The sequence below is a fragment of the Drosophila willistoni genome, unplaced genomic scaffold, assembly GCF_018902025.1.
Source record: "Drosophila willistoni isolate 14030-0811.24 unplaced genomic scaffold, UCI_dwil_1.1 Seg253, whole genome shotgun sequence".
Taxonomy (NCBI): domain Eukaryota; kingdom Metazoa; phylum Arthropoda; class Insecta; order Diptera; family Drosophilidae; genus Drosophila; species Drosophila willistoni.
Genome location: NW_025814214.1, coordinates 175878 through 199615, shown reverse-complemented (window position 1 = coordinate 199615; position 23738 = coordinate 175878). Strand labels below are relative to the sequence as shown.

At 36.3% G+C, this 23738-nt stretch overlaps 1 long non-coding RNA gene and 1 pseudogene across 2 annotated transcripts; one reads left to right on the top strand and one right to left on the bottom strand.

Moving 5' to 3' along the window:
• The window catches only part of LOC6637796, a 29245-nt pseudogene extending 28642 nt beyond the window's left edge, over nucleotides 1-603 (bottom strand).
• Nucleotides 604-11026: 10423 nt separating this feature from the next.
• On the top strand, nucleotides 11027-13904 carry LOC124461191. Of its 2 annotated transcripts, XR_006954966.1 has the most exons (3): nucleotides 11027-11218; nucleotides 13108-13618; nucleotides 13685-13904. It is a non-coding gene; the product is annotated as an uncharacterized LOC124461191 (long non-coding RNA). The 2 variants fall into 2 exon arrangements; XR_006954965.1 differs by lacking the exon at nucleotides 11027-11218 and having other exon boundaries at nucleotides 12988-13618.
• Nucleotides 13905-23738: the final 9834 nt, after the last annotated feature.

Here is a 23738-nt window from a genome sequence, read left to right as displayed (position 1 = left end):
CGATTTATTTGCTGAGTATTATTAGCGCCGAAAAAAATTAATAATACATATAAAAGCCACTGTCTTTCCCCAACTTCATTTTCAAGGCCGGACACAAATCGAAAACTTTTACCGAAACACGACTGGAAAACTGGCCAATTACCATTTCCAGATAGTAAATCGGTTTACCGATGACAAAGAGCACAACAAGATATGGTATTAAAAAAGCACCACCGCCATTATCGAGCGCTGTGAATGGGAATCGCCATACATTGGCCAGACCTACAGACTTGGCTATACAGGACATTAGAAACTCAATACCATTGCCCCATGTGGCACGTTCAGTTCGTTCAGGCGACAATTTGCCAGCCTCCCGGTCGGCATTGTCGGTGGCAGGTGAACGGAATCCATGGTTTGGCTAACAAAATCGATGATTAGTTGGCTAATAGATTTCAGTTCATAGCATTCTAGTTAAAGCGTTCACCACTTACCGACATAACCACAGTGCTGGCTGTGCTGCGTCCATCATCACCAATGAAAGCAGGATTGTGATTCTGCTGCACTGATTCCATAATTGGTCTGAACTGTAACGAACGAGAACGAGAAATGGCTATTTGAAATCGACTATTTGCTGCGAATGTAGAATTTCAACTAATGGGGACAAGTGGAGGCTGTATAACTGACAATCAGATAAGCCCCGGAGCATTCAAACACATAGTTCTTACAGATAAAAATAAAGTAAGTCGTCTCGCCGACTTCGGTATACCATACACCAGGTATGTCTATTAATTTGTTTTAAAATGCCTCATACCATATGCTATCTCGCTCACTCAACAAACACACGAGCACTCTAGCGCCGCCGCTAGCCAACGGCCAATTCTGCCCTTATGGATCGCGTAGCAAAATACGTTCATACATATATTTTGCATGTTTCTAGTCCGATTTTAGTCAAATTTGGTAGTTTGATAGAAATAGATAAGATTAATTAGTCTGCCAAATTGATCGCGATGGTCAAAAAATTGCAAGAGCCAATCGGTTTTTTCTAAATTATGGAGGCGTAAGTGGGCGTGGCAACATATTAAAATATATATATTCTGCGCGCATACTAAGCCAGTATACATACTAAATTTGGTGACTTTAGCTTTGTTAGTTTTCGAGAAAATCAGTTTTGTTTAATTTGCGGGTGCGGAAATGGGCGTGGCAAAATTATTAAATAGTCAATATCTGCGCGTCTATTAGGCTACCTTACATACATAATTTAATGTCGGTAGCTTTCATAGTTTTTAAGAAAATCAGTTTTATGTGAATTGCGGGGCGGAAAAGGGCGTGGCAAAAAGTTGGAACAACTATTTTCTGCGCGCTAACTAAACGAATATATAAAGCAAATTTGATGTTTCTATCTGTTATACTTTTTAACAAAAACAGTTTTATGTAAATTCTGGGGGCGTATGGGGGCGTGAAATTTGAAACAAACTCGATAACTGTACATGCCACACGAGTCTGCATACCAAATTCGATGGCTCTAGCTCTTATAGTCTCCGAGATCTGCGTGTTCATACAGACGCACGGACCGACGGACGTACATGGCTATTTGAACTCGTCGAATATATATACTTCATATGGTCGGAGATGCTTCCTTCTATGCGTTGCACACTTTTGACCAAAATTAATATACCCTTTTTGCAAGGGTATAATTATATTTCTCTGCTAGATAAAAGAAGGAGGATTCTAAAGTATTCTTATATGTTCAAAGTAGAAAAATTAATTTACTTCTAACTTGTCCTTTATGGTTTATCAAAAATGTTCTTTGCTCAATTAATAAACTGTATATTATCATATTTGTTCCTTATTCATTAACCCTTATTTCATTTGGCAATGTTTTGAACAATAAAAATAAAAATAATTGATAAATTGTGCGAGTCGAAGTGATGTTTTTCTTAACATTGTCAACTTCTTTACAGTCTTTCCCTTTTCAACTAATTTATAAGGGGTAATACCCGTATTCTAAAATTATAAAAAAATTGCAACAAATTATAGTAATTGTCTTCAACAAACATGTTAATTGAGATAAAACGCTTTACAACAAGTCATTTCATTTGTTGATTTTTTGATATAAGTCATTTATTATATTTGCTGATTTGTTTAAACAATTTACACCTCTTTTCGCGTTTATTGAAATTGGCATAACAAACTCAAATCAAGTAATAAGCAAAACTAGTTAATCGCATAAATTACCATGAAATAAAAATTAATAAACAAAGAATTTAATTATGTTTGCATTTTTGACGGTCAAGTGCAAACGCCTATGTAACCGGCTAAAACAAACCGGTTAACAATTTTGGGAACTTATTTTGATCATTTTTATACCATACACCCATAGGGTGAAATGGTATATTAAAGTCGCCAAAATGTATGTAACAGGCAGAAGGAAGCTTCTCCGACCCCACAAAATATATATATTCTTGATCAAGATCAACAACCGAGTCGATCTAGCCATGTCCGTCTGTCCGTCCGTCCGTCCGTCTGTCCGTCTGTCCGTATGAACACCTAGATCTCGGAGACTATAAGAGCTAGAGCCACCAAATTTTTTATGTAGACTCGTGTAGTATGTAGAGTGATCAAGTTTATTTCACGCCCCTTTCCGCCCCCGCAATTTAAAAAAAGCGTTTATCTCAAAAACTATTCCAGCTAGAGACACCATATTTGGTATGTATATTCGCTTAGTAAATGCACACATTTTGTATGCATAAAAATTTTGCCACGCCCTTTTTCGCCCCCGTTATTTGAAAAACTTGATTATCTCCCGTATTTTTTTACCTTATGCAATCAAATTTGGCACACTTAAATTTAATACTAATATCTAGCAAAATACCAAATTTGATCAAAATCGGAAAAAAACAGTCGAGTTATGCATATAAACGTTTTTCCATAAGGCCGGAATTGGACGTTGGCTGGTGAGGGCGCTAGGGTACTCGTATGATTGAGTGAGCGAGATACTAAGATATGCTTGTAAGAAGCATGTAAAAATGCTTGAAATATTTGCTTTACTGGTGTATGGTATACCAAAGTCGGCGAGACGACTTACTTACTTCATTTTTTGTTTGTTCTTTATTTTTATTGTTTTATTATAAGTTTAAATAAATCTAAACACGTATGCGAATATTGGCATTTATGATGTCTATTAAAATTTAATTGATTTGCTTCCGAGACTTGATTGAGTCATGGAATTCAAATTGTTTTATTGTGAAAACATTTTTTGTTTCGCTGACTAATAGTTAAGTGGAGAAAAAAAGAAAAAAGTAAGAGAAAAATGTCTTTTGATTAAGCTATTCAAACTGTGTAAGGAAAGTGTTAAACTGTCGACTCGTCAATTAGTGTCAATGAACGGGATTTTTGTATCAAAAATAAAAGCAATTCATGAAGTAGGTAAATAAAATATGTTTATTTTAAATCAATCAACATTGAAATTTAGCAGAGTTCATATATAAACTAATTGAGAGAGTTATCCCTTTACTTGTGAAATTGATTGTAAACTTTTCCATTGAACATTAAATATGATCTACAAAGATCTCATCATAAAATGCTCCGAAGTACTCCACAAAAAAAACTTTCACTCGTTGCAGAGGACGGACGTGTTTTTTTTGCGCTTATCAATTTTTATTTTTTCTCGCGATTAAATACTTTTACATAACTCTTAAATTATCGGTTTTATTAATAATAATTACAACATCCGAATTTTATTATACCATACACCCATAGGGTGAAATGGTATATTAATGTCGCCAAAATGTATGTAACAGGCAGAAGGAAGCATCTCCGACCCCACAAAGTATATATATTCTTGATCAGGATCAACAACCGAGTCGATCTAGCCATGTCCGTCTGTCCGTCCGTCCGTCCGTCCGTCCGTCCGTCCGTCTGTCCGTCTGTCCGTATGAACACCTAGATCTCGGAGACTGTGAGAGCTAGAGCCACCAAATTTGGTATGTAGACTCGTGTAGTATGTAGAGTGATCAAGTTTATTTCAAATTTTTGCCACGCCCCTTCCCGCCCCCGCAATTTAAAAAAAGCGTTTATCTCAAAAACTATTCCAGCTAGAGACACCATATTTGGTATGTATATTCGCTTAGTAAATGCACACATTTTGTATGGATAAAAATTTTGCCACGCCCTTTTCCGCCCCCGTAATTTGAAAAACTTGATTATCTCCCGTATTTTTTTACCTTATGCAATCAAATTTGGCACACTTAAATTTAATACTAATATCTAGCAAAACACCAAATTTGATCAAAATCGGACAAAAAACAGTCGAGTTATGCATATAAACGTTTTTCCATAAGGCCGGACTTGGCCGTTGGCTGGTGGGGGCGCTAGGGAGCTCGTATGATTGAGTGAGCGAGGTACTAAGATATGCTTGTAAGAAGCATGTGAAAATGCATTTGTTTAATAAAGTTGAAATATTTGCTTTACTGGTGTTTGGTATACCTTAGTCGGCGAGACGACTTACTTACTTCATTTTCATTTCGCGGGTTCTTGCTGTCGTTTTTGTTTAAATTTAAATAAAATCAAAACTTACAACAATACTTGCATTAGCGGTGTTGTTGTTTTGTTTATCTCTTTTGCTTTTGTGTCTTTACCGTTTTAACTAACTCTCGCGCTCTTGCGTACAAATTGTTGTTGCATGTGTTCAATTTGACGCGCTCTCCCGCTCTTTCCTATTCTTGATTGATTTGCGCTCTCGTCTTTTGCCTACCCGCGACTCTGTGATACGTGTTTTTGTTTTTGTGTTTTCATTTCTTTTTATTCTTTAGTTGTGAAGGCTTACTCTGCACATCAACCCTTGTGTCAGAACTGGTCAGTATATTCTTATACACAGATTTTTTACCTACAGAATTTTTATTTATTATTTTTTTGTATTTCCTCTTGTAATTAAATTAAACTTTTGATAAAATGGTTGTCTGCTCAAAAAATAATTGCATAGTTGCCACTAATGCGTTTGACTCCCATGATTATATTCTTTGCTGGTTGTGTGACAATGCGGTTCACGTTAAGTGTGCAGGTTACACAGGCAGAATCAAGGAGTCTATTGCTAAAGGTGGTGGCTTAAAATATGGATGTGATGCTTGCCGTGAGGTCGAGAATGAGATGCGCTCTTTCATGAGGCGGACTAGAGATAGTTTTGACACTTTAAGGGCAGGTTTTAATGACCGGATTTCTCGCATAGGTGGTGGCGTTCTGATAGCTGTTGATGCTGCTTTATCATCTGAAATGATTCAATTTTCTAGTACCCAGGAGATTGAGTTTGTCGGTGTTAAAGTAAATTTTAAATCTTTTAATGCTTTCATTACTTGTTCCTATACTCCACCATTGTCAGACATGGTGGTATATTTAAATCATTTAGAGGCAATTCAGTTTGTCTCCTCTTTAGTTTCGAGTCAAGACATGCTCATAGTTGTAGGTGATTTTAATTTACCCGCTTTAGCATGGTCACTAACAGATGAATCTACCACGTTGCTGCCCTCTTTGTCACATGACTTTATTGATGGCCTTCTAGGCTTATCTTTATCCCAAGTCAATCCTGTCTTAAATTCTAATGGAAAATCGTTAGATCTTATTTTTGTATTGGATTCTTCTTATTGTGATGTTTCTAAGATCGAACCATTTGTTCTTCCAGAAGACAAATTTCATCCTACATCCTTGGTTGACTCCCATGATTATATTCTTTGCTGGTTGTGTGACAATGCGGTTCACGTTAAGTGTGCAGGTTACACAGGCAGAATCAAGGAGTCTATTGCTAAAGGTGGCTTAAAATATGGATGTGATGCTTGCCGGGAGGTCGAGAATGAGATGCGCTCTTTCATGAGGCGGACTAGAGATAGTTTTGACACTTTAAGGGCAGGTTTTAATAAACTCCAAGCGGAGTTTACTGCGGTGGAGACTCAGTTCAGAAGTTTATCGCTTATGAATGAGTCTCCGAAACGTAAAAGGACCAGTCCTTGGGGTGTTTCTGTATCTGTAGATCCGCCAGCGTCTCTTATCGTCCCCGACCGGTCTCATGCACCGTCCACTCCTAATGTACAGCAATTGATATCGTTTAAGAGCCCGGTTGTGAATGCTATTAGTAATGAATTACCGGTATCACCTGGGAATGATCTCTTAAAAACGATGCCTATTGTAGTGTCCGATGTGTCTGGGCAATTACCCATTCCAATGGAAATTGCCGATAGTTCTAAAAGTATTGAGGGCCCCGTAAACAAGTTGACTGCTGCAGTGGGTGACTTGTCCAATTTACTACTGCGGCTGACGCTTCGGGACCGCGGCCTCTCGTTGGCATACCACCAAAGAAACATATATTTGTTTCTAGGCTAGACCCTGTTGTCACATCTGATGATGTAATAGCCTATATTCGGAAGAAAGTTAACGTCTCGAATATTGCGGTGGAAAAGTTTAAATTTTCTTATTCTCGGGACATTTCGTCCTTTAAAATTAGTGTTTCTGCCAATATCTTCGACACTATATGTCGAGAAGATTTTTGGCCTAAACATATAATAGTTAAGGAATATACTGTAAAAAAGAAAAATCGGCAACCGATTCGCTTGCCTACAACAACAACTAATACTATTCCTGCCACATCAGCATCTGCTGGTGTGTCAAAAAACTAGCTTCGTCCCTTAACCTGGGTTACCAGAACGTTAGAGGACTGAAATCTAAACTTCCTAATCTCTATGTAGATAGTCTTTCTTTTGAGCATAACATTCTAGCTTTCACAGAGACGTGGCTAAAACCTGATATTGCTGATGCATCGGTTTTTTCCACAAACTTTTCTATTTTCAGACTTGGCCGGATTTCTCGCATAGGTGGTGGAGTTCTGATAGCTGTTGATGCTGCTTTATCATCTGAAATGATTCAATTTTCTAGTACCCAGGAGATTGAGTTTGTCGGTGTTAAAGTAAATTTTAAATCTTTTAATGCTTTCATTACTTGTTCCTATATTCCACCATTGTCAGACATGGTGGTATATTTAAATCATTTAGAGGCAATTCAGTTTGTCTCCTCTTTAGTTTCGAGTCAAGACATGCTCATAGTTGTAGGTGATTTTAATTTACCCGCTTTAGCATGGTCACTAACAGATGAATCTACCACGTTGTTGCCCTCTTTGTCACATGACTTTATTGATGGCCTTCTAGGCTTATCTTTATCTCAAGTCAATCCTGTCTTAAATTCTAATGGAAAATCGTTAGATCTTATTTTTGTATTGGATACTTTTTATTGTGAGGTTTCTAGGATCGAACCATTTGTTCTTCCAGAAGACAAATTTCATCCTACATTAAATTTAAAAATTGATTTGCCCTTGCTTTCACCATTACTTGGTTCAAATGAGTTACCTCTAACTAGGTGCTTTCGTAAGACTGACTTTGCCAGCCTTAATGAAAACATTGCTACTACCGATTGGTCTTATCTGTACAATTGTAGTGATATGAACTCGGCTGTTCGTTTTTTCTATGATACTCTGAATTCACTCTTTGATATTTGTGTGCCTCTTGGTAGACTGGAGCGGCTTAACAAACCTCCCTGGTTCTCTCGCGAGCTATTCAATTTGAAAAATGTGAAGACACGATATTATAAGAAGTTTCAAAAACCACGTCGTTCATCAGACTATGCTCTGTATACAGTCGCTCGTTCAAAATTCATGATGCTTAATACGCAATGCTATAAGCATTATCTTCAGCGGTGTAAGCTTCAGTTTTCTTCTGACCCTAAACAATTTTATAATTTTGTTAATTCTAAACGTAAGACCTCTGTGCACCCATCTTTTTTGTCTTTTCAAAATAAAAAAGCGAGCACTGATCAGGCAATTGCCGATATGTTTGCGAGTTTTTTCAAAACAACTTATTCCTCAACGGAATATCGAGCAAGTCCGTATCCTTATCATTTAAAAAAGGCTAATTGCATTTTCAATCCAGTGATTGATGAAAGTTCTATTCTTAGCGAACTTAAATTAGTTAAACCTGTTTATTCTCCGGGGCCAGACGGTATTTCTGGATGTGTACTCAGGTTCTGTGCAAACGCATTATGTAAACCCATTTTAAAATTGTTTCTATTGTCTGTAGAATCTTCCTCTTTTCCATCTATTTGAAAGGAGTCGTATATTATTCCTCTGCATAAAAATGGCAAAAAGTCCGAAGCCTCTAACTATAGAGGTATCTCAAAATTGTCCGCTATTCCGAAAGCTTTTGAGAAATTATAACTTCTCAATTGCAACATTTTTGCAGCTCTATTATTTCGCCATCCCAACATGGGTTTGTGAAACGTAGATCTACAACCACTAACCTTTTAGAATTTACATCAATAATTATCAAGGGGTTCAAAAATGGTAAACAAACTGATGTCATATATACTGACTTCAGCAAAGCCTTTGATTCCGTTAATCATACCCTATTACTTTCTAAGCTGAGCGACATTGGGTTTCCACCCCTTTTCCTTTCGTGGGTTCGAGAATATTTAACAAATAGAAAACAGAAGGTACTTTTTAAGTCTTCTTTTTCCGTTTCCATTTCTGTGACTTCTGGTGTACCTCAAGGTAGTCATCTTGGCCCTCTGCTCTTCACACTATTTATTAACGATCTTCCATCAGTCATTGTTCATTCGCGTGTGCTTATGTATGCTGACGATGTCAAGCTTTGTCTTACTTATAAAGATACAGATTCATTTAGTCGTCTACAAGCTGATCTTAAAAACTTTCAATCCTGGTGCCAGTTTAATCTACTAAATCTTAACACTACCAAATGTAAGGTAATGACTTTTTTTCGTAACTCTCCTCAACTGGTCACTTATTTTCTAAACAACAGCTCTTTAGAACGTCTAAATAATATGAATGATTTGGGCGTACTTATGGACCATAAGTTAAATTTTAACACCCATATTTCCACTACGGTCGCAAAGGCCATGAGTGTCCTGGGTTTCATTAAAAGATGGTCAAAAGAATTTGATGACCCCTATACAACTAAAGTTCTTTTTACTTCGCTTGTCCGTCCTATTTTAGAGTATGGATCTTGCATTTGGTCACCTCAATATGAGTCGCACCAGATTAGACTAGAATCCGTTCAAAAGCAGTTCTTGCTATTTGCTCTTCGTGGCTTAAACTGGGATCGCAATGTCAATTTGCCTTCGTATTCTAGTAGACTTCTCTTGATTAACCTTCCGTCCCTAACTAACCGTAGAATTATGCTTGGTGTCATTTTTATGCACAAGCTCCTAATTGGTGATATCGACTCGCCTGAGTTATTAGCTCAGGTGAATCTGTCGGTACCATGTAGACAGAGTAGACATCCTTTGATACCTTTATCCCTTAGTCGTTGTTCGTCTAACTATGCTATGCATGAACCTTTTAGGGTCCTCTGCTCTGATTACAATCTTCTATCCCCTGTAATCGGCTCAGAGTTTTCTATTAATATGCTTAAAACATCTATCCTATCCCATTTAGTTAATAGATAGCTATAGTATTATGTGTTTGTCTGTCTTTTCTATTGTGTATTTTGTCCACGCGATTCGTGCCGTGCGTTATAAGGCTGCACCCCTCGGTCGGTCGGGTGGGAGGTGGGCAGTTATCTGCTTGGGCTCGCGCGTTACAGGCTTTGTCCTGGTGTCGTAGGGGCCACTTGAACGTACTGCGCATGGTTTCGTCAACGTCCGCTATAAAAAAAAAAAAGACTTTTTCACTTTTATAACCAAGGTTACTATTTAAAGTCTTAACTTTTCTTCGCCTAAATATCATATGACATTTTGGGGCAAATATGAACTTTATAACATTTGCAATCAGTCTGGCTCTTGACTATCAGTGCAGGTCTTTTATTGGTCGATATCGAATTAAGAACAACCAATTTATGGTGTAAGTATTGCAAGATATGGTCGAGTGTGATAAAAATCATTTACACAAAAAATCAAACATTCAATTAAACGATAATTTTTCGATGAATATGAATATATTTCTCTTTATTCGGCAACAAGTCGATCGATGTCTTTGGCGATGAGCGTGACAAGCACGCCATAAAACATGTTTTTGCATACAAATGCCAGCGTGTTGATTGTTTGTCTGCCGCTGAACTCAATAAAATTGGGCATAGTCTTTTGTGGGGCTTTAGGTAAATTATAATAATCAGCCGGTATTCCCAGAAAACTTTATAAAACGTCAGTGAACACACATGACACATGAAGTAATACAATGAATGAAAACTATAACTTATAAGTGGCAGAAACTCTTCGCCATTAGAGTTATTATTTGAGTTGAAAATAAATAAAGTTTATTTTAAGTTTCATTTAGAAAGAAGCAGAAACAGTTTTGAAAGCCACAGCAAACAAAAGGGATAATTTCCAAAAATAATTTTAATAATATTGAAATGTTGAAGATTTTGTAACACTCTCGTTCCCAGATTTTTTCATCACTATAAACCAGTTGAAACCACATTAAACCGCCATATAATTTATGACGTCAGGTGACGTTCTTTTACTTTATTTTGTTCCTAAACAAATTTGCATAATTTGACTCAGCTTCAAAAAAAAAATGATGTTTTGAAAATTTTTTTTTCGTTTTTTTGGCTCTACTTAACATTTTTCTTGTTAAATTGAAAAGCAGTTTGTTAGTAAAACAAACAATAGATGAAGACAGATGTTTTTTTGCAGATATTGACAAGAAAAAAACGTCAAATTGTAAATGCTACTTCAGACATCATTTCACGGCTGGGACAAGCCTCAGTTTGCCTTTGGCAAATAGTTTTTTTTTTGTTTTACTTGGGAATATTTTTAATTGATTTGAATAAAGAATTTGAAAAACCTTGACAAGAAAATAGATGCGTGATTAAACCAAAATTATATTGAAAATGTGGAATACTTTTTTATTCAAATATATTTTTTGCTATGAACTGGTTAAAGTTTGTCTTGAAATTCAAGTCAAAGCGGATCTTATATAGGTGCTTAATTAATATTTAACTTCCTTCTATTTGCATACCCTGTTTAGAATAAATCTCTCTCATAGAATACTACATGTTTTCAGTCGGTATACCTCAGAGTAATCTGTCCAAACAATTTTTGACCATATACCAAGCCGTTTGCAATAAATCTCATTCTCATAAAACACAACAAACATACAAGAACACACAAAAATTCAAGAAATATTCTGTCTTTTTTCAAGTACATTCTAAAAATTTGATGTGTCATTCTTGTGATTTATACTGAATTTTCGGTAAGTAAAGTTAAAACCAGAAACAATGCCATTAAAAAAATGTCCAAAAAGGTAGAGCAGGTTGGTATGTATGTAAACCAGATCTGTAAGTCAGTGTATCTAAGGACATTTGTGTCATTCAATTTCGAACTCTTGAGAGAGATCTCTTTAAGCTAGGAATCTACATAAATAATGCACCGTGCGCTGCTAATAGAAGACGAATTGTGATTTGCTGCAATGATTTTGTCAATTTAATAGTTAAAATTACTTGAACCGACTGAAGGGTAATTTATGGTCACACAAAATTTTTTTTTCTGGCACCCCGAAATTGAAACGTAAAACCCGTTATTATAGCATTAAACTTTTTTGGTTTTGTTGTTTTTCAACCCGTTTGTATTACGTTTCCCGATCGTCGCTTCAGCCAAGCGCCAGCAGCCAACTGAAAGCGCCAAGGCGAAGTGTTGAGGGTTTTATTGTGAACTTGACTTCACCTGATGGTTGGGCAGGGGGAGGGAAACAAGCGGCAAAAGGGAAGGGGGCCACTCGGCCAGCTGCAGCAAACAGATTCATAAAATGTAGGTGAAAGCTTTTTATTCCATACACCCATAGGGTGAAATGGTATATTAAAGTCGCCAAAATGTATGTAACAGGCAGAAGGAAGCAACTCCAACCCCACAAAGTATATATATTCTTGATCAGGATCAACAACCGAGTCGATCTAGCCATGTCCGTCTGTCCGTCCGTCCGTCCGTATGAACACCTAGATCTCGGAGACTATAAGATCTAGAGCCACCAAATTTGGTATGCAGTCTCGTGTGGCATGTACAGTTATCGAGTTTTTTTCAAATTTTTCCCACGCCCCCTTCCGCCCCCGGAATTTACAAAAAACTGATTTTCTTAAAAACTATGTAAAGCTACCGACATTAAATTTGGTATGTAAGCTAGCCTAATAGACGCGCAGATATTGACTATTTAAAAATTTTGCACGCCCATTTCCGCCCCCGAAAATTAAACAACTGATTTTCTCGAAAACTAACAAAGCTAAACTCACCAAATTTAGTATGTATACTGGCTTAGTATGCGCGCAGAATATATGTATTTTAATAAGTTGCCACGCCCACTTCCGCCTCCATAATTTAGAAAAAACCGATTGTCTCTTTCAGACTAATTAATCTTATCTATTTCTACCAAACTACTAAATTTGACTAAAATCGGACTAGAAACATGCAAAATATATGTATGAACGTATTTTGCTACGCGATCCATAAGGGCAGAATTGGCCGTTGGCTAGTGGCGGCGCTAGAATGCTCGTGTGTTAGTAGAATGAGCGAGATAGAATATGGTATGAGGCATGTTAAAACAATTTAATAGACAGATTTGGTTTTCGAAATTTTAAATATTTGTTTCACCTGGTGTATGGTATACCCAAGTCGGCGAGACGACTTACTTACTTCATAACCACAGTTTGAGATGCTTGAAATGAAGCAAGCTTGCTAATCGGTTTGTGTCCCGTCTAAGTGATCATTCGTTATTTAAATTGAATTGAATATAGTTAACTTAAGTTAAATTTTAAAAAAAGTTTCTTTACTCATTTAAACGCTTAATTTTAGTAATTGATTGATAATGTAATTTCGAAAAGTCTTAAGGGAGTAGATGGAAACATTTCGAATTTGCAAAGCAAAAACTGAGAAACTGTTCAGACAATGGTTAAGTTGATGGCGTTTTTGACAAAAAATATGATTAAAATTTTGTCCTAAGAACAATGATAACTAAGGTAACGGTAAGGACAATCTAGTACCTTAGTTAATTTAATCAAAGATTTCTCCATTTTTATGTCATCTCTCAATCGTTGCTTTTTCAATCAACAATCTATTTAGTTTACTAAACAAATCCCTCAAACTCACTTACAGGTAGACACAATTTTGAAAGAATTTGAACTTTTTGAGATCTTCTTTTTAATTGACAAAAAATGGATATATCCCTGATAATGAAAAACATAAAAAAGTGCGCCTCTCCAGGATTCTCAATTTTCTGGCAACAATATATGTTGGATTCCACACAAGATGCAGTTCGTATGTGGAATAGACTAAGCAAAAGTGAACAGGAGTTATTTTCAAAGGTTCCACTCTTGACTGACGATGACTGCAAAAATAATTTACGCTCACCAAAGAATGCCATTCGCAAGGCCAAGAAACCACGTAAGCCAAAGGTTACGAAATCTAGTCCGGCTGCCGCTCGACTAAATGTCACTCGTTCAAGACGCAGGGAAATGAATCGGTACAAAACTTCAAATACATACTTACATTTCTTGCGTTCCTTTTGATCAAGAATAAGGATATGGAACAAAAGTCCTTAGTTAATAAAGCCGCGGAAGCCTGGATGAAAATGTCAGAGGATGAAAAAAAACCTTATCGTCGTGGGGTGAGTTCAAGAGTCAAGACTTTCTTGGCTTTGCATCAGTTGTGAATTAATATTCATTTACTCCAGGTACGCAAACTTAACCAGAATCGCAATAAGTAGAGTGCATTACTCGAGACCCAGAATCAGCAATTTGTATTAAATTTACGTTTAACGATTTGAGCTCCACATCCATGAAGAAAAAAATTTTTGAGTGCAACACCTTTTGATGCAAAATCTTTCTGTATTTTCACATTCATGTAGAAAGGCTGAGTCCACTGGACCAAAATAAAATATACTCTTCACACCACTTTGCTTTTATGTATGTATCTTAGCTTATCATTTTTATTTAATTATTAACAGAAGAAAAAGAAACCATCTTATTGAACACTTTTTAATTTAACGAGACCAACACAACCTTTTCGTCCAGCAACTCAAGCTTCTCTTTTCCTCTCTCTCTCTGATTGACCATCTATCGATATCTATCAAACTAATATCGTTATTGGTATTCTGATACGATTAGGGTTTCTCACGCAATCCTACATTCATATGACTCGTATGAATATTTGCACTGCCTCCTACTTGTGTGAGATATGAAATATTTTCAATCTTAATAAAGATTGTTAACTTTAACTTAAGAATATGCAGTGAGTTTTGTTTTGACTAAGTTTGTGAGAAATTTAGAGGATAATGGTTTTATTAACAGATCTATAGTGGAATTAATATTATTTGCATGCAGAGGAATAAGCATTAATTTTTCTTAAATATTATATTTAAAGTGAACTCTTGGTGGACATTAATTGTAAATAATTCATCTATGCATGCAAGCCTAAGCATTCTTTAAAAGTGTAAGTTTAAGAAAATTCTATAGAAATTTAATGTTTAAATCTTTGTATAAATGTGTGTGTGTGCCCCTCTGTTGCGTGTGTATTTAATGAAACGTATTTTTCGAATTTCTGCACTTGCTCCACATTTTGTGTTTCCCCTTGCTATACTTACTCTTCGTCTACTTACTTCCACTTACACAAGCAACTTTTATTTTTATATATATAAGAATATACTTTTTTTTCGTTTTTTTGCTGACACAGCAGGAGGCCAACACTGAGAACTGCGTGCGGGTTAAATGTCGCCCAGTGTTGACCGGAAAAACGCGGGAAATTAAGGATAATGCAATTTATTGATGCATTGTAAAAGTTAAGCTCCGCTTGCTGTGTGTCTGTGTGTACTTCTGTCTCGTATAAATTTCAATTTGACACTTAAAGAACGATAGCAAGAACGAAAGAGAAGAGTATTGAAGTCAGAGGAGAAACGCTCGAGACTTGAGTCACCAGACACGAGGCAGGAAGACAGTCAGATGCGGGTAGACAAAATGTTCATAATACTTTGTGCATTTAACTCCCAACCAACATTTTATCAAGGCTCTCTTCCACTTAAACTCCCCTGTCTTGCAACGCATCAAAATGATATTAAACCAGAGGGCAGGGGCTAACTTCGACCACGTCAAACTTACAAACTTTTGTATACCCTTGCAACTTTTATGGTAACTCTTTCCTTACCTATAGGCTAAAGGCTAAAGGCTAATGTTTGCGAAAGGACGGCCTATAATCTTAGCATAGGAAAAAACTAAGTTATTGATCAAAGTCACTGTTTTTCACCGATCGTTCCTATGGGAGCTATATGATATAGTTACCCGATCCTTATCAAATTTGGCACAGTCATTAACAGATATATTAAACTAACAAATATTTAATTTAAAAGCAATCGCGTCAAAAGTAACAAAGTTATTGACCAAAGTCACTGTTTTCGAAAGATCGTTCCTATGGGAGCTATATGATATAGTCACCTGATCTTGATCAAATTTGGCACAGTCGTTTATATGTGTAATTAACGCACCAATATTGAATTTCATGACAATAGGTCAGAAAATGTTCGTGACTTTGCCATTTGTATGGAAACTATATGATATAGTGATCCGATCCGGATGAATCCGAGATATACAACGCCTGCAGTATATACAAGCCTACATGCAAAATTTCAGCTCTGTAGCTCCCAAGGGTCTAGGAGGAGTTTGCGTTGATCCAGACGGACGAACAGACGGACATACGGACGGACGGACGGACGGACATGGCTATTTGAACTCGTCTCGTCGTGCTGATCAAGAATATATACTTTATATGGTCGGAAATGCTTCCTTCTATGCGTTGCACACTTCTGACCAAAATTAATATACCCTTTTTGCAAGGGTATAAATATATACAAAATAATGAAGTAAGTAAGTCGTCTCGCCGACTTGGGTATTCCATACACCAGGTGAAACAAATATTTAAAATTTCGAAAACCAAATGTATGTCTATTAAATTGTTTTAACATGCCTCATACCATATGCTATCTTTTACTCTACAAACACACGAGCACTCTAGCGCCGCCACTAGCCAACGGCCAATTCTGCCCTTATGGATCGCGTAGCAAAATACGTTCATACATATATTCAATATATAGTCAAATTTGGTAGTTTGATAGAAATAGATAAGATTAATTAGTCTGCCAAATTGATCGCGATGGTCAAAAAATTGCAAGAGACAATCGGTTTTTTCTAAATTATGGAGGCGGAAGTAAGCGTGGCAACGTATTAAAATACATATATTCTGCGCGCATACTAAGCCAGTATACATACTAAATTTGGTGAGTCTAGCTTTGTTAGTTTTCGAGAAAATCCGTTTTGTTTAATTTGCGGGGGCGGAAATGGGCGTGGCAAAATTATTAAATAGTCAATATCTGCGCGTCTATTAGGCTGGCTTACATACCTACGGTAGCTTTCATAGTTTTTAAGAAAATCAGTTTTATGTGAATTGCGGGGGCGGAAGGGGGCGTGGCAAAAAGTTGGAACAACTATTCTGCGCGCTAACTAAACGAGTATATAAACCGAATTTGATGTTTCTATCTGTTATAATTTTTAAGAAAAACAGTTTTATGTAAATTCTGGGGGCGTAAGGGGGCGTGAAATTTGAAACAAACTCGATAACTGTACATACCACACGAGTCCGCATACCAAATTTTCTGGCTCTAGCTCTTATAGTCTCCGAGATCTGCGTGTTTATACAGACGGACGGACGGACAGACGGACATGGCTGTCACTGTCACTGTCACGAGTTCTCTAAAGATTAGATTACATTTGCTCAGACAGAGTGAAAACACTGATGATGATCTTTTATTTGCAAATGCAACAAGACAAAAATCTTAATCATTTACCAAATATTAGATATATGGCATTTGGCGGCAGGAGATTAGATATTTAGAAAAGAGAGAGAGAGTACTCTTCGAAACCCTACAATATGTGAAGGTATGACATAATAGTTCCTTAGGTACTAGAGTCCTGCACGAATACACTCATTTGCCTCAGTCTTTCAAATACTTACAAATTTTCCTATATTTGGTTTCATAATATTGCTTCGGAACGAATGAAACGAGATGAAAAGTCTCGAAGTTTTGTGTTTCGTAGTTCCTGAATGTATCAAGCCGAACAAACAAAAACAAAATCATAGCAAGCCGAAACAAATAAGAAAGACTACAAACGAAACAAATGATTACGGTACTTATTTCCAGTGTTTGCATTTGCTGCTACATAGCAGCAATTTCAATAAAAATATTGCCCTGCTCCCGCTACTGCTGTGATTTCGAACGGCTACGTAGCATAGCAGAGAGCACAAACGGAAAACGATTGCTCTTCTGCTCTGCTCCGTAGCATACATTGTCGGAGCACAGAGCAATAGCAAGAGCAAAAAATTTTCGATACGCTATTTGTAGTTGTAGCAATAGCACAAGCATTAAAAGCGAGATGAGAGCGGAGCAAACAAAATAAATTTTTGTGCTACTGCTACGGAGCATTTCCTTTTCTGTTGCTCTCGTAGCAATTTCGTAGTCGCTCTCATAGTAGATCTGTACTAGAGGTGGGCATGGGCCGAAATGTTACATCCAACCCAACTCAGCCCATGGGCTTAAAATTTCACCCGCACCCGAAAGCTAAAAAAAATTTGGACATTCAGAGGAAACTGTAATTCCACAAACTAGGAGCACAACAGTGGCATCACTCCAGACTTGATCCTTGGACTTTCACCTTGCGAAATACATTAATGCCTATCGCCAAGCAACTGTGAGTGTAGGCGCCAAATCCAAGAATCACAAGCATTGGCTGACTCATGTTACCCAGCGATCGTGGCCACTGCTAATATTGCAGATGCATCCGCTATACCCTCTTGTCCATGTTAACTTGCATGTTAGATTTATCCCTGTTGTGCTCCTAGTTTGTGGAATTACAGTTTCCTCTGAATGTCCAAATTTTTTTTAGCTTTCGGGTGCGGGTGAAATTTTAAGCCCATGGGCTGAGTTGGGTTGGATGTAACATTTCGGCCCATGCCCACCTCTAGTACAGATCTACTATGAGAGCGACTACGAAGTTGCTACGAGAGCGACTACGAAATTGCTACGAGAGCAACAGAAAAGGAAATGCTCCGTAGCAGTAGCACAAAAATTTATTTTGTTTGCTCCGCTCTCATCTCGCTTTTAATGCTTGTGCTATTGCTACAACTACAAATAGCGTATCGAAAATTTTTTTGCTCTTGCTATTGCTCTGTGCTCCGACAATGTATGCTACGGAGCAGAGCAGAAGAGCAATCGTTTTCCGTTTGTGCTCTCTGCTATGCTACGTAGCCGTTCGAAATCAGAGCAGTAGCGGGAGCAAAAAAAAAACTCCGACGTAGCATAGCATTTTCAATCCCTGCTTATTTCAAGTTACTTATGAAAGCAGCTCGACGGTGTAAGGGTTAGAGGTCCTGCCTAAAATCGACGAAACTCTGGTTCAACCACGGCCAGAAACTAGTTTTGGGTTTTCATTTTTTTTTTCGCTTTTTTAATAATTATTTTTGTCTAATAGCGAAGTAGGTCTTTCGATGATTTGTAGGAAAATATAGAATAGTGCGCGGGAAAAATTTCACACAGCTTCAAATGACGGGGTATTCTACAACATATCCAAAATTCATCCAAATCGGTGATTCGCATACCTGAAGTTCCCCTTGTAAGAGTACTTTTAAAATTAGTTTAATATTCATCTATGTATGTACATATCCAAATGTATAAGTACACTATACATATACATATGTTTTTAAATTAGCATGGAATTTCGGAAAGCTCAGGAGTAATCGAGCATTTTGGATCGATTAAGACCAAACTGCTGACAGGAGAATATAAATTTAAGAAAAAGAGAAGACGGAGTGAAGTCTGGAATACATCTGGTCTGGTCATGGATGAGAATGAAGAAATAGTCTCAGATTATTCATATCTTCACAAAAAATGTTTGAAAATGTGTTAATAGTTATTGTTAAGATATCATTGTTAAAATTATAATAAAATCATGTTTTTATTTTTATTAAGTACTGTAAATATTTAAAAAAAAAGAATTTATTTTCAGATGTTTCATATTATATACATTGAGTCTGCTGTCAGGTACTTGCTTCACAATTCGGTATACCGAGAACGAGCAAGACATTTGAACAGTACCTAGTACTCGGTTCGATTTTCGGTATTTGCTTCTCGGTATGCTCGGATTTGCTTTACCGGATTTTTCGGTATGCCCTGCTCGTTTAAACTCATTCGTTCGTTTGAGATGCTTGATATACTCGATTTACAAATACGAGTAAGTGTGAAAACGAGTTCCGAAAGTGTAGAGGGGTTTCGTTTTCCGTTTCGAATGTATTCATGCAGGTCTCTATTGGGTACACCTGTCATAATCTATAAATCTACATACTTTAAAACACTATTAATTTTATTTGAAATAAAACCAAAAAGAGAAGCATGATACTATAAGAAAAAAATTATATTTCTCTGCTAGATAAAAGGAGGATTCTAAAGTATTCTTATATGTTGAAAGTAGAAAAATTAATTTACTTCTAATTTGTGCTTTATGATCTACCAAAATTGTTCTTTGCTCAATTAATAAACTTTATATTATCATATTTGTTCCTTATTCATTAAACCTTTCTTCATTTGGCAATGTTTTGAACAATAAAAATAAAAATAATTGATAAATTGTGCGAGTCGAAGTAATGTTTTTTCTTAACATTGTCAACTTCTTTACAGTCTTTCCCTTTTTAACTAATTTATAAGGGGTAATACCCGTATTCTAAAATTATAAAAAAATTTCAACAAATTATAGTAATTGTCTTCAACAAATATGTTAATTGAGATAAAACGCTTTACAACAAGTCATTTCATTTGTTGATTTTTTGATATAAGTCATTTTATTATATTTGCTGATTTGTTTAAACAATTTACACCTCTTTTCGCGTTTATTGAAATTGGCATAACAAACTCAAATCAAGTAATAAGCAAAACTTGTTAATCGCAAAAATTACCATGAAATAAAAATTAATAAACAAAAAATTTAATTATGTTTGCATTTTTGACGGTCAAGTGCAAACGCCTATGTAACCGGCTAAAACAAACCGGTTAACAATTCTGCGAAATATATTTTGATCATTTTTTGTTCTTTATCTTTATTGTTTTATTATAAGTGTAGGATTGCGTGAGAACCCCTAATGGTATCAGAATACCGATAACGATATTAGTTTGATAGATATCGATAGATGGTGAATCAGTAAGAAGAGCTCGAGTTGCTGGACGAAAAGGTTGTGTTGGTCTCGTTAAATTAAAAAGTGTTCAATAAGATGGTTTCTTTTTCTTCTGTTAATAATTAAATAAAAATGATAAGCTAAGATACACACATAAAAGCCAAGTGGTGTGAAGAGTATATTTTATTCTGGTCCAGTGGACTCAGCCTTTCTACATTTTGGGGGCTCAACCGGGATAATAACAAAGAGCGAGTGAGAGAGAAAACTTTATGAAAAATCGCGCGTAATTGCAAGAGTGACGCCAACATAGGGAAACATTTCACCACCGAAAGACAAGAAAAGAGACGAACACATAAAAAATAACAACAAAGACGAAAAGATGAGTAACGCTTAAAAGACGACAATTTTGTTCAGAGAGGAACAAAATGAGGAAAAGCAAGAACAAAGACGAAAATATTTGAAAGACGAACAACTTCCCAAAGACGAAAATTTGTTCAGAGACGCGAATAAACATGAAGAGCATCAAAAGACGAAAGACGACAAAAATTTGTTCAGAGAGGGACAAAACGAGGAGAAAAATTGAACTTGCTTGGACTCGGCGCTATCCAATCATTCATGCAAACCAAGAAGTAACCTGGAGCAGAGATCGGACTAGGAGTCACACGGAGAGTGGCTGCTAATACGAGGAGTACCAGATCAAGACGAGACGACCCGATTCACCACTACATGCACAGTCAGAAGGCATCATCCATCCAACATTGTGTGTGTGTGAGTGAGAAGAAGCTAAGACGTAAAGAAGACGACACGTAAGAAGACAACTGCGTAAGGAAGACTACACGTAAGAAGACAACTGCGTAAAGAAGATCACGAGAAACGGACAACATAGACGTAAAATAACCAGGGCTACATCGCAAGTACATTTATTTTTAATACTAACAATAGTTAAAAGTTTTGAAATAAGAGAACAGACGAATTACAATTTTTGAAATAAGAAAAGATGATTCAAAAGTTGTGAAATAAGAGAACAATGAACAATTTTTGAAAATAAGAAAAGAGGATTTAAAATTTTGAAAATAAGAAAAGAAGATTTAAAATTTTGAAAAATAAGAAAGAAGATTTAAAATTTTCGAATTAGAGAAAGACAAAATAAGAAAAGACGAACTACGAGTTTTGGAAAAATAAGTAAGAAAGAAAATTCAACAAAGAGGAATTAGAATATTTGTAATCATATAAACTAACATCTAATTTAAACACTAATTTAAATTATTTTGTAATCAATATTTTTACACATGTTGTATAACGAGATCACCGAACTGACCGTCGCAGGGTTAAAAGAAAAGTTAAAAGAGCTGAATTTAAGTGTAAAAGGCAACAAACTTGAATTAAGAGAGAGATTAATTTCATATTTTGATTTAGACACGAACGAGGAATCCTTATATTCAGAAGCTAATACCAGTATTCAAGGCGAAGTTGAAGAAGTTGAGAGAGAAGTGACAATGGCGTTCACATTAAAAGATATTCGTGATTCGTTGACAGAGTTTGATGGGAGCAACAAAAAGGATGTATTAGAATGGCTTTCAGACTTTGAGGGTACTGCTGTAACAGTACAATGGAATGATCTTCAGAAATTTATCTATGGTAGACAGCTGTTGACAGGAGCGGCTAAGTTGTTCGTAAATAGTCAAGAGGGTCTAACAAGTTGGAGTAGCCTGAAGAGCGAGCTACAGGATGAGTTTACTGTTAAATTGGCGGCAAAAGAAGTTCACAAGCAATTAGAGAGTAGAAAGAAGAAATACAACGAGAGTCTGGTTGAGTACTTTTATCTAATGAAGAGTAGCCTGAAGAGCGCGCTACAGGATGAGTTTACTGTTATAGCCAAAAGAGGCAGCTTAGATGAGGAAAGCATTGTCGGATACATCATTGAGGGTATCCCTGACTCTAAAATGAATAAAAGCGTTCTTTACCAAGCGAGAGATTTAAAGGAATTACGAGAGAAACTAACGATGTAAGAGAAATATGCTTCCAACCAAGAGTCTAAAACAAAACCACGATTTGAGAAGCTGCAATCGAGGAATACTTTGGAAGATTTCAAATGCTTTAAGTGTGGAGGAAATAATCACATCGCTAAGAATTGTAAAGACGATTTCAAATGTTTTAAATGTAATCAGATGGGACACAAAGCTAATCAGTGTGAAACGAAGAATACAAAGGATACAACGAAGACAAATACAAATTATCAACAAATGACACTTAAGTTTAATCGTTCTTTTAAGGACGTTCCAATAGGCAATGGGGTATTATCTGCTCAGTTTGATTCGGGCAGTGATATCAATACAGAGTTAGACGGCAACGTCGTGGAAATAGCCTTTCATGTTGTTCGATATAAAGATACTTTGTACAAAGGAGTAATCGGAAATGATGTTTTGGAAAACTTAAATGTTACCATTGGGAAAAGAGAAATTGTTTTCCACAAAGAGGATGAGATGCCAAAACCAATCAGTACTGATAAGCAAACCGAAACAAAAGTCCCAGATTTGCAAAAGACGGTTGAAAATATAATGACGATGACCTTAAATGAGGGTAACCCGTGCCCAGAAATGAAGACTGTAGTAGCAGACGAGATCCCGATTCATCAGAGGCGAAGACGTTTGCCATATCAGGATCAAGCGATAGTAGATCAGCGAGTAAAGAGAGAGACGAAGGCTGGAATAGTTCGTCAAAACTTTTCCAAGCACTTATATCCTGTGGTGCTTCTTTCGTGGAAAGATGGCAAGAATATAGTATGCGGTGATGATAGAAAGCCAAATCCGAAGATAATACGACGCAACATTAAAGACCACGATTTTGAGATCAAACATCGACCTGGAACTAAGATGAAACATACAGATGCTTTAAAGAGGACTCGTTGTTTAAATGAGGACAATATTTTGGCAAGGTTTAAAGTCTCAGTTAGAGGAAGAATTACTTATAGAGTTACAACGGGGAAAAGATGAAATTCGTACAAAAGCTAAATATGATGTAGAGAATATTGGGGAAAATGAGGGCCCAAACAGGACCAATACCATAGCAAAGTATATGAAGATGTAGTGACCATCATTCGGGACGAATGAGGCTGTAGAATGGCCGAATGTAGGATTGCGTGAGAACCCCTAATGGTATCAGAATACCGATAACGATATTAGTTTGATAGATATCGATAGATGGTGAATCAATATGAAGAGCTTGAGTTGCTGGACGAAAAGGTTGTGTGGGTCTCGTTAAATTAAAAAGTGTTCAATAAGATGGTTTCTTTTTCTTTTGTTAATAATTAAATAAAAATGATAAACTTAGATACACACATAAAAGCAAAGTGGTGTGAAGAGTATATTTTATTCTGGTCCAGTGGACTCAGCCTTTCTACATAAGTTTAAATATTATATCTATTATAATTTAATTGATTTGCTTCCGAGACTTGATTGAGTCATGGAATTCAAATTGTTTTATTGTGAAAACATTTTTTGTTTCGCTGACTAATAGTTAAG